Source organism: Aotus nancymaae, unplaced genomic scaffold, assembly GCF_030222135.1.
Source record: "Aotus nancymaae isolate 86718 unplaced genomic scaffold, 86718_ANA_hifiasm-v0.15.2.pri h1tg000008l, whole genome shotgun sequence".
NCBI lineage: Eukaryota > Metazoa > Chordata > Mammalia > Primates > Aotidae > Aotus > Aotus nancymaae.
The window spans coordinates 12,135,262-12,146,126 of record NW_026988419.1 but is presented as its reverse complement, the minus strand read 5'-3'; the positions used below and the strand labels follow the sequence as shown (position 1 = coordinate 12,146,126).

General features: G+C 40.9%; 1 non-coding gene across 1 annotated transcript; it reads left to right on the top strand.

Moving 5' to 3' along the window:
• Window positions 1-10,286: 10,286 nt before the first annotated feature.
• Window positions 10,287-10,392, top strand: LOC135273808 (U6 spliceosomal RNA). The gene has a single exon (XR_010341607.1). It is a non-coding gene; the product is annotated as a U6 spliceosomal RNA (small nuclear RNA).
• The last annotated feature ends 473 nt before the right edge of the window (window positions 10,393-10,865 follow it).

Here is a 10,865-nt window from a genome sequence, read left to right as displayed (position 1 = left end):
GATAGTATGTAGCCAGAAAAATCAAGATGATGACATAAAATATTAGTGATATGACTTAACATTAAGTGATCAAAGTAGTTTTGTAGAGTGTTATATGTCACATTATAGCATTTTGGTAGAAACAAAATATGTACTGTAGGCTGGGCATGGTGGCTCACACCTATAATCCCAGCACTTTGGGAGGCCGAGGTGGGCAGATCATCTGAGGTCAGGAGTTTGAGACCTGCCTGACCAATATGGCAAAACCCCATCTCAACTAAAAATACAAAATTAGCAGGTGTGGTGGCGCATGCCTATAATCCCAGCTACTTGGGAGACTGAGACAGGACAATCGCTTGAATCTGGGAGGCAGACATTGCAGTGAGCTGAGATCATGTCACTGCAGTCCCATCTGGGCAACAAGGGAAACTCCATCTCAAACACATATATATCCATGCATGAGTGTATGTATAGGTACAATTGTGAAGAAGTATTTACTGAAATATTAACAGTGGCAGTCTCTGGATGATGAGATTATATATAACCTCTCTCTTTATTTTTTATTTTTTGAGATGATAGGGTCTCACTCTGTCACCCAGGGTGGAGTGCAATGGTGCAATCTTGGCTCACTGCAGCCTCAACCTCCTGAGCTCAAGTAATCTTCCCATCTTGGCCTCCCAAAGTGCTGGGATTATAGGCATGTGTCACCACTTCTGGCTTATTCTTCTTTTTTGGTTCTCTGTATTTATATATTCTAAAAGGAGAATAATTTATTGCTTTCACAATAAACAATTAAAAATTTAAAGTTAGGAACAAAGCTATAAATACTTTATGATCAGAAAAAATAGGAAAGACACAGACTAAAATGCTGACGATGCCTATCCTTAGGTGATGGACCATTAATGCATTTCCTCCTTTCATTTATTTATGTTGTCACAATTTGTCACCAAAAAATATGTATCAGTTTTGTAATATAGGGGTGGATAGTCTGCATTCCTCTGCTTTACATGGCCTAACACTGTAACTTAAAATAATTATAAAAATAATGAGGACTTAGAATGAGCTCTTAGAACTGTGTTTAGAGGGGTATCAATGATCATGTGAAGAAACCTTTGACAACTTGCCTTAGAACTAAGCCTTCCCTAAAGTCTCAAATTAGAAAAGATAGTTTTCTTTTTATGTGACTTTAACTTCTAGAATTACTGCTCATACACCCGTGACTGATTTGGCATTATGCTGGGAAAAGGACTGCCATGAGTTTAATCAGCGAGATTGAAAAAGAAAAGCAGATATAGCTCTTGCCCTTGAAGGAATCAATTTGGTAAAGGCAAGACTGGACTGTAATACCGATTTGAGATGTATGTGTGGTTTATGGAAATGAGTTCTATTAAGAAGGCATAATTAGCATTTGAAGGTAACAAACAAGTGTATATAAGTATAATATAGACAAGGGTTGGGCCAAGAGAGGGATTATGAAAGCCACGTGTTACCTTGAAAAAGTTTAATGTGCTTCTAAATCAGTTTTAAGAAAGTCAATTTTCAACTGACTTTAGCAAACTTAATGCATCACCAAGAAGACTAGGAGATGGAACATGGTTAGGTGAGAATTATAGACAGTATGCCAGGATTCTCTCTAATACGAGTATAATGATTTCCTCTATAAAGCAAACCTTTACTGAACACCTGCTTTCACTGCCTTCCGTCTGGAGATTTGAGGTAATGTGCCAGTCAATACCAACATCACAGACTCATCTCCCTAGAACTTTCATTTTAATGTAAGAAACTTAAAACAAATGCAATATTTAATTGAGTGTCTTCTACATGTGTTCATGGTCCTAGGCTCTGATGGCATCATGTGCCTACCCTCATGGAGTGGGTATTGTGATGATATGTGTATAAAAACAATTATGGGCCAGGCGCAGTGGCTCACACCTATATTTTTATTTTTATTTTATTTTTTTAAAGATGGGGCTTCACCCTGATGGCCAGGCTGGTCTTGAACTCCTGACCTCAGGTGATCCACCCACCTCAGCCTTCCAAAGTGCTAGGATTACAGGCGTGAGCCACCACGCCTGGCCAGCTCACACCTATAATCCCAGCACTTTGGGAGGCCGAGGTGGGTGGATCACGAGGTCAAGAGATCGAGACAATCTTGGTCAACATGGTGAAACCCCGTCTCTACTAAAAATACAAAAATTAGTTGGGCATGGTGGTGCATGCCTGTAGTCCCAGCTACTTGGCAGGCTGAGGCAGGAGAATCACTTGAACCCAGGAGGTGGAAGTTGAGGTGAGCCAAGATCGCGGTGAGCTGAGATCGCACCATTGCACTGCAGCCTGGGTAACAAGAGCGAAACTCTGTCTCAAAAAAAAAAAAAAAAAATTATGTGTCTGTAATCCGTGCTGGCTGTGTTAAAGAGCCATGGAGGAAACGAAGTTGGATAAAGGTAGTAGTTGGGTGTATGATCATCTGGAAAGGTGATTTTAAGCAGGAATCCTAAAAAAAGAGAGAGAGAAAAGATGTGGCAGATATCTTGAGAAGATTATTCCAAGGGAGGAGAACAGAAAAAAAGGTATTCCTGAGATGGGAGTATGCTTCATGGGTATGCTTCCAGGATCAATAACGAGGTCAGTTTGACAGAAGCTGGGTGACTGTTGGGAAAATTGTAGGAGATGATGTGGGAGGTGGGAGCTACAGAACTGCTTTCACTCTGCCTGGGAAGCCACAAGAAGAGAGGAAGCAGAAGAATAACTTGAGTTGATGACTCGGATTGTGAGAGACTGACTCTGGCTGTTGTACTGTGGTTAGAAAGCGAGGACACAGGGTGAGGACAAGGGTAGAGGTGAGGAACAAGTTAGGAGGCTCCTGTAAAACTCCAGGCAAGAGATGATGGTCATTTAGACTACGGCAGGGAGTGGTGAGAAGTGGTTTGAGTTTGGATGTGTTTGTCAGGATTTCTCAGAGGATGTGGGGTATTAAGGACAGAGTCAAGGATGACTTTCAGGGCTCTGACCTAAACAATTGAAAGATGGGATCTGCCATGCATTAAGGTGGGCTGGGGAGAAACGAATTTTGCATGGCTTCTTAAACTGAAACTAAAGACTTCAAAGAGATTTCCAGCCTGTGCTGAGACATGTTACATTGTGCTCTCAGACCCTGGGAAGTGTATATCCAGAAGTTCTGCTCTTGGACTCCAGAAAGAACAGTGCTTCTCATCACTTACTGCCTGAGGTGCTGCTCTGGTCTTCCTTCGGTTATACCTTTTCCTATGAGGTGAGGGGTCCATGAAGCCAAGGGGATGTGCCCTCTCAGAGCCTACTCTCTTTTCCAGAACATGGTCCAGGTAACCGGAGCTCCAGTCCTCAGTCCTCTGTACCATTTGCCAGCAAGCCTCCTTCCCCGGGAAACTCCCTGAGCCCGTCATTCTCATCATGTGATGATTGCCTGCCTGTTTCTCTGACTCTCTTACCAGCTTGCGAACTCCTTGGGGACAAGAAGAACAATTCAGCCCTCTTTGACTCTGTGGAATGAACCAAATGGCAAGCTGTTGGGTACACCCTCAGAAATTGCATAGGGGAAAGGAAGAGGAGGTGGGGTAGAAAAGAAGGCAGAACAAAATGATAGATCTGATGCTTAAAGACCTGGTAGCAGAGATTAGATGGTTGAGTGTTACCCATACTGAAAGTACAAAGTAATACATGGGGTAGATTTAGCATGAGGAGTGACAAGGTGGTTCAGCAGTGATGTGGGTATTCACTGCTTTCTCCTGGGGTTGTTTGGTGGACAGGTTAATATTGCTGACCTTGGCTAAGTCACATAACCTACCTGTTTCTGGTCCTCCATCTGTAAAATGGGGCTAAGAATACCTCACAAGAGTGTCGAGAGGATACGTGAGGTAATATATGCAAGAACTCTTTTACTTTTTCAGAAGAAAGACACTATATAAACCTAAGGTATTATTATCATTCATTTTAACTTTGGAATAGCATCATCCTGTCATTTTTGATCCCATAATTACAATGCATCAGGTAAGCACAGATTTTAAAATCAAGGAAGCGCTGTACAATGCGCGGAGACATGAAAACTTTGTCACATGAGAACAGCCCTGACAACTTCAAAAGTGCCTTAGGGCTGCATCTATTTCCATATTAATGCAAGCCGCATATATCATGAAAGAGAAATGCAAACGTGTAGTGTTTGCTAGTCTGCACCTCTGATTTGACAAATACACAAAAATGACCTGCTTGGACTTGGTGGTAATGAGTAACTGGGGCAATGGGCACTCTTTTTATTCAGACAAGGGAGTGAATGTAACTTTTGTTTGAAGCCAAGGGCCACCACTACCCATCTGGGACAATCAGAGATCCCTTATTTTAAAGCACAGCTTGAAATGTAGGTATATGCAGTCTTTAGCCTCCCTTTAGAATTACACATCCATGCAGCTTGGTCCCATTGAGTTTTTTGGATATGCTAGTTTTTAGAATCATAAGTGCTAAGTATTGCCATTTCAATACCTTTTCCCCCGGAAAATATTTCAAGTAGTTTTGTTTGCCTTTGCCACTACAAAAACCCACACATTCCTGGTAAAAGGGATAAAAGAAACAAAAATTAGAAGACATCAATTTTATGAGAAGACAGTGTGGCCTTAGACAAATCTTTAGGCCTCAGTTTCCTGATTTGTAAAGCACAAGGGTGGAGCAGGGTCCTTTGACTGAATTAACAAAGGGTGCCAGTGTCCAGCTTAAGATCTGCAGGTTGACAGTGCAGACGTGAGAAGAAAATGTCTTTCTGGTCCCTCTCTTCACTGTTCTTACCCAACAGTACTTTGTGAGTGCCCAAGGTTATTTTAGGAATCACCATCATTTTACGCTGCAGTTGCATCTCTCCCTAGTGCAAACGTTGGAGTGTTACGCAGCTTTAATTAACAGTGAGATGTTGTGTTTTGGATGAAGACCAAGGTATAGCCCTTTGGGTACCTTTTTGGCACTCATTACAGAATTTGTAAGGTGATTCCATCTCTTGCGTAGTTTAGGCAAGACAGAGACACTGAGCTAATGTGTACATGGGCAGCGAAGTGGGAGTGCTCCTCAGAAAGCAATAGTGTTTTCACACAGACTATTGTCCGTGAGAGCCAGGGCACATGCCCCACTCTGTGAATCCAGCTCAAGATGCTGCAGTGTGCTCCTTTCATCTCTCCCTCTCTGCGTTCTTGATCCCATGGGTCAGAGGCCACCTGCTCTCCAGCACAAACGCCGGGTGGGTAATGTGCACCTAGCGCCTTACTGTCAGAGCTCCAGCAGTTCAGGGCACAAATGTTGCCTTTGGCCCGATTAATGGAAAAAAGTAAATTATTCCACAGTGGACCTGCTGAAGGCATGTGTGGAGCCGAAATTACAAGGATTTTATCCCTTAGTTTTTCCCCTAACTTTCCTGTTGGTATGAAATTCAGCAGCACTTAACTAGTTTTGTATTTTTTTTAAAGGGAAAATAATGGGTCTGTTGATACTAATTCGGATTTTTTATTGATGACCCCAGAGGTAGCTCTTAATTAGAAAATTATATTAGTAATAGAAATGGCTCTTTACTTCTACCCCATATGGGCATATCAGGGTAAAAATAGTCTGATGGTGTAATTTAGGTATTCTCCACTGATCCAGATGCCAGATCCATTAAAATCATTATGTGCCAGACACTGTGGAAGGAGATTTTACAGACATTATTTCATTTAATTCTCACAATCTTGTGCTGAAGCCTCATTTGCAGGTAAGAAAGTTGGGGTGAGGAGTTAGTGAATGGCACAGCAGGGATTGGAAACCAGGCCTTCCAATTCCATGTGTGATACTCTTTCCACTGTACATGTACTGGCCAGGACACTTCACGATTCACTGGGAAATGGTCTACTTTAAAGAAACAAGTTTCTCAGCAACTGGAGGGCAGGCAAAAAGGAGTGTTTGTGTGGCAAAGAAGCAGAGGCAAATGATATGGTGGGATGAGAAAGAGAAAGAGAGTGAGACAGACACACAGAGAGAAATACATACATTGAGAAATGGAGATAAACACAGAAAAGGAGAGAATGGGCAGGACAGAGTGGGAAGCACGGCTATGGTAGAGTCTTTCAGCAGAGGATGCGTCCTTAGGAATGTTAGGATGTTTCACTGTGTAACATGCTACTTACAGTGGAAATTATGAAAACTATTGTTGAATTGTAAAGAGGCTTGTAAGTGTAACCCAAATATATCTTGGCTGCCTTGAGGCCAGTCCTGCCCACTGATGTGTTTCTCAAAACATACATCTGACTTCAATGGCTAAGTAAATTGTGTAAGTCCTTTTTTTTTTTTTTTAAAAAAAAGACATTGTATTTATTTATTTATTCATTTTTTTTTATTATTTTTTGAGACAGTGTCTCATTCTGTTACCCAGGCTGGAGTGTAGTGGCGTGATCACAGCCCACTGCAGGCTTAATATCTCAGTCTCAAGAAATCCTCTCACCTCAGCCTCCAGAGTAGCTGGGACTACAGGTGCATGACACCATGCATCACTGAGTTTTTAATAATAATTTTTAGTAGAGACAAGGTCTTGCCATGTAACCCAGGTTGGTCTTAAACTCCTGAGCTCAAGCAATCCACCAGCCTTGCCGTCCCAGAGTGCTGAGATTACATGTGAGAGCCACTATGCCTAGCCTATTTATTTATTTTTAATAAACCTATGTGAGTATCTTATTATTAGTAACTGTGAAGCCCCATGTTTTCTTCCTGATCTCATCTCACTGCTTCTTCATTGAAGCTAATAATTTTTATGATTATTAGAATAATTATTCCTCATTTTTCTATTGAAAATATTCAATTTTTAATTGACACATAATTATACATATTTATGGGAAACAGTGATACATACGTGTAAAATGATCAGATCAAAGTAATTAGTTTATTTTTCTTTATAGTTTGACAAACTATGTATATTATGGGGATAGCATACATTGCATTTTACATTTTTAAAAAATTTTAACATTTTCTTATGGTAAGAGCACATAAAATCTATTTTCTTAGCAAACTTCAAGTAGTTAAACACAGAAAGAAAGCATAATCTTACTTATATTTGGAATACCAAAAGGAAAAACAAGGTGAGTACCTAGAAAGAATAGAATGGTGGCTACCGAGGGTGGGAAGGGGGAGAAATGGGGATATCAAAGAGTACAAAGTTAGAGTTAGGTAGAGTGAGTAAGTCTGAGTTCTAACGTACAGCATGTGGACTACAGTTAATAACATTGTATTGTATTTTGGAAATCTTTATATTCAGTTTTTTTGAAAGAGTGTTGCTATAGTTTGGATGTTTGTCTCCCTCAAGGCTCACAGTTTATCCCCACAGTGGGAGGTGAGACCTAATGGGAGACGTTTGGATCATGGGGGTTGGAGCTCTCATGAGTGGCTTAGCGCTGTGCTTGCTGTTAATTATTTCTCAGTCCATTAGTTCTCGCGAGAGCTGGTTATTGAAAAGAACCTGGACTCCCCCGTTTCTCTCTTGCTTCCTCTCTGGCCATGATATCTCAGCAACCTGAGGTTTTCACTGCTGGGCTTTTGCCTGCTCTTCCAGCCAACAGAATCATAAACCAAATAAACCTTTATTTATTTTTTTTTTTAAGAAAAAAAGAAAGAACCCAGCCTTAGGTATGTCTTTAAAGCAATACCAAACAAAATAAGACAAATGTGCACAATTTTAACTACAGGCAGCACATTACAGAACAAAACATCCTAAAATTCCTCAGAATACCTTCTCTGCCAGGAGACCCCGCAGCAGCTGTGCTTCCTACTCTGTCCCACCCATTCTCATTTTGTATGTTTCTCTCTGTGTGTATTTCTCTGTTTGTTTTCTCTCCTTTTCCTGACATCATGATGCCACTTGCCTCTCCTTCTTTTGCGCACAACCACTCCACTCAGGTATTCCCCTCCCAACTGGTGCCCCTCCTCTTCACAGAGGGCCCCCGGGGAAGTCTGTGACTGCTATTAATCTCATAGGGAACAGGCCTTGGAATTTCAGTGAATAAAATTCTCCATCTCATTATATAGGTTAATAAGCTCCTAGAGCATGTTCAGATCCTGTGAAATATTAACGATGTGACACAGAAGTTGTAGGCGGAGGGTATCTTATGCTTAGAGCATTTAGGAGCCTTGGCCAATGGCATATCAGTCAGAAATCATAACAAAGCATTGTTAAATGCATAATGAAAAATCAGTGGAAAAATATTTGATTTCTAAATGTCTGATGTAGGAAGCAAATTCTGGGGAGAACATTCATTGCAACTTAAAGGGCGATGTCTTTAAAACTGAAGATGCATGTGACCTTCCCACTAGGAAATGAACAACATGTTTGCGTTATGCAGAACAAAGAAGAAAAATCATTTTGGAAGTCAAGTAGTAAGTTGTAAAGTTAACATTTAGTGACAGCAGTTTTTTTATTCTACAGTGTACGATAGCGTTCGCACTCAGCTTCCAGTTCAGAACTTGGTGGAATCAACTATCTTTTATGAGCACAGATTTAAGGCAGGGCCCCCACTGAACCTCTCAAAACAATAGAGAGGTTTGAACATAAAGCCAAAGCTCTTCTAACTGAGGTTCCAATTTTATGTGCTCCTTAAAGATAAACATAGATTTAACTTTTACACTTTGGTGTCTTGCATTGACCTGTTAAGTTAAAAATAGCAACCCTGAGCAAAGAAACCACAGAAGAGTTTATTTCTTTTCTTGTAGTTTTTTTTTTTCTTTTTGTCCTTTACTCTTTTGTGGCCATGATAAGACACTTAATTGCTGCAATACTGTTGTTTTAGGAGGGATATCTCAGTGGTTCAAGTAGGACAAGACAGAGTCTGAAGCTTCTGGGAAATTCAAAACTGTGCAGTTGGTTTTCCAGCCTCGATCCTCACTTTGCCCAAACAAGCTCTCACTGCCAGGTGTCCTCTCGACTTGCAGATTCCCTGGAGCAATTCCCCCACAGACTTTTATGAACAGAATTTGCCAGAATTTGCCAGAATGCCAGAGGTTCTCCGCTGTTTACGCAGATTCTCCATCAGATTAAAGTTGTTCCCACCTTTAAATTTTAGAAGGATGGTTTGGAGACTGTCAGGACTATCCACACACTTTGCACATTTGAGAAAGTCCAGGATTGTCAGATAGTAACAATTTTTTTGTCTGTTTCTTTCTTTTCTTTTTTTTTTTCCTCTACGCTTTTGGGTGCTGAAATAATTTTTTTCTTCTGCAGACTTTGGAAAGGGACTGCTTGAGTTCCGGAAGATAGAGAAAGTTTCAAGGAAGGAAAAAAATAAATCATAGGATCAGACTAATGAAGGCATCCATCATGGACCAGGTCTGGACTGTAGGTTCCTGGGTCAGGGAATTATAATCATGACACTGTAAACTCCTAGTGGGAGGAATCATAATTTATAGGCTGACTCTACACCGTTACTCTGAACTCCCTTTTTGTTTGCTTCCTGTCCTGGCTTTCCTTGCAGCTAAAGGTAGCCATGTGACACTAAGCAATGGAACTTCAGCAGGAGTCTGCTGGGCTGAGGAAGAGGGCTTTCTCATTTAAAACAAATGATATAACGTGTATCGGCCTTTTGACCCTGTCTTGAATGCAGATTCTGTGCCTGGAGACCACAGCAACCATCTAGAAACCATGAGGGAAACGCCAAGCCAATGGCAAGAACCTTGGACCTGGCATCATTGAGTTATGGAACCAAAGCCAGCAGCGGCCTCCTTCCAAGGAATTTATTAGTTAATAATAAAAAGAATCTATGTATTTGAACCACTCTGTGATGGATTTGCTGCTGCTTGAGCCAAACACATTCCTGATACAATGCCCCGGCTAGTGCCTAGCAAAATGACCTTCAACCAGCGAGAGGGAGGGAAAACACAGGCGATCAGGCTTTAATAACCATCTCAATAGCGACCATTCTAAAATCTGCTTCTCTAATCCCAGTCTGCTTCCTAAATTTTAGAACCCTGTGTCCTATGGCCTAAAGGGTATTCCCAACAGGATAACTCACAGTACCTCAAACTCTTCTTGTACTAAACTAAACCCCTCTTTTTCCCCATAAATCTGCTCCTCTGATTTAAATTCTTAATTTAAATTAATAGCACCACAGTCCTCTAACTGTTGAAGTCAGGATATAGGCCCCATCCAGTGGAACTCTGTTGAGCTTGCACCCTTTCAAAGTCCTAATGACAGATCCGCAACTTTCTCTGCACTAAAGTTGGCTTTTTTTTTTTTTAACATGGAGACTAGTCACATAATTAACTGAGAAAAAAAATACACAGTGCTTGCTTTGGCAGCACATACATTAAATCAGAACGATATAGAGAAGATTAGCATGGCCCCTGCACAAGGATGACATGCAAATTCGTGAAGCGTTCCATATTTTTCAAAGGGCTAATATCCAGAATCTACAACGAACTAAAACAGATATACAAGAAAAAAACAAACCCATTCAAAAGTGGGTGAAGGACATGAACAGACACTTCTCAAAAGAAGTCATATCTGAGGCCAACAAACATGAAAAAAACGCTCATCATCACTGGTCATTAGAGAAATGCAAATCAAAACCACATTGAGGTATCATCTCACGCCAGTTAGAATGGCGATCATTAAAAAATATGGAGACAACAGATGCTGGAGAGGATGTGGAGAAATAGGAACACTCTTAAACAGTTGGTGGGAGTGTAAATTAGTTCAACCATTGTGGAAGACAGTGTGGCAATTCCTCAAGGACCTAGAAATAGAAATTCCATTTGACCCAGCAATCCCATACTGGGTATATACCCAAAGTACTATAAATCATTCTATTATAAACCTGTATGTTCATTGTGGCACTGTGTACAAGAGCAAAGACCTGGAA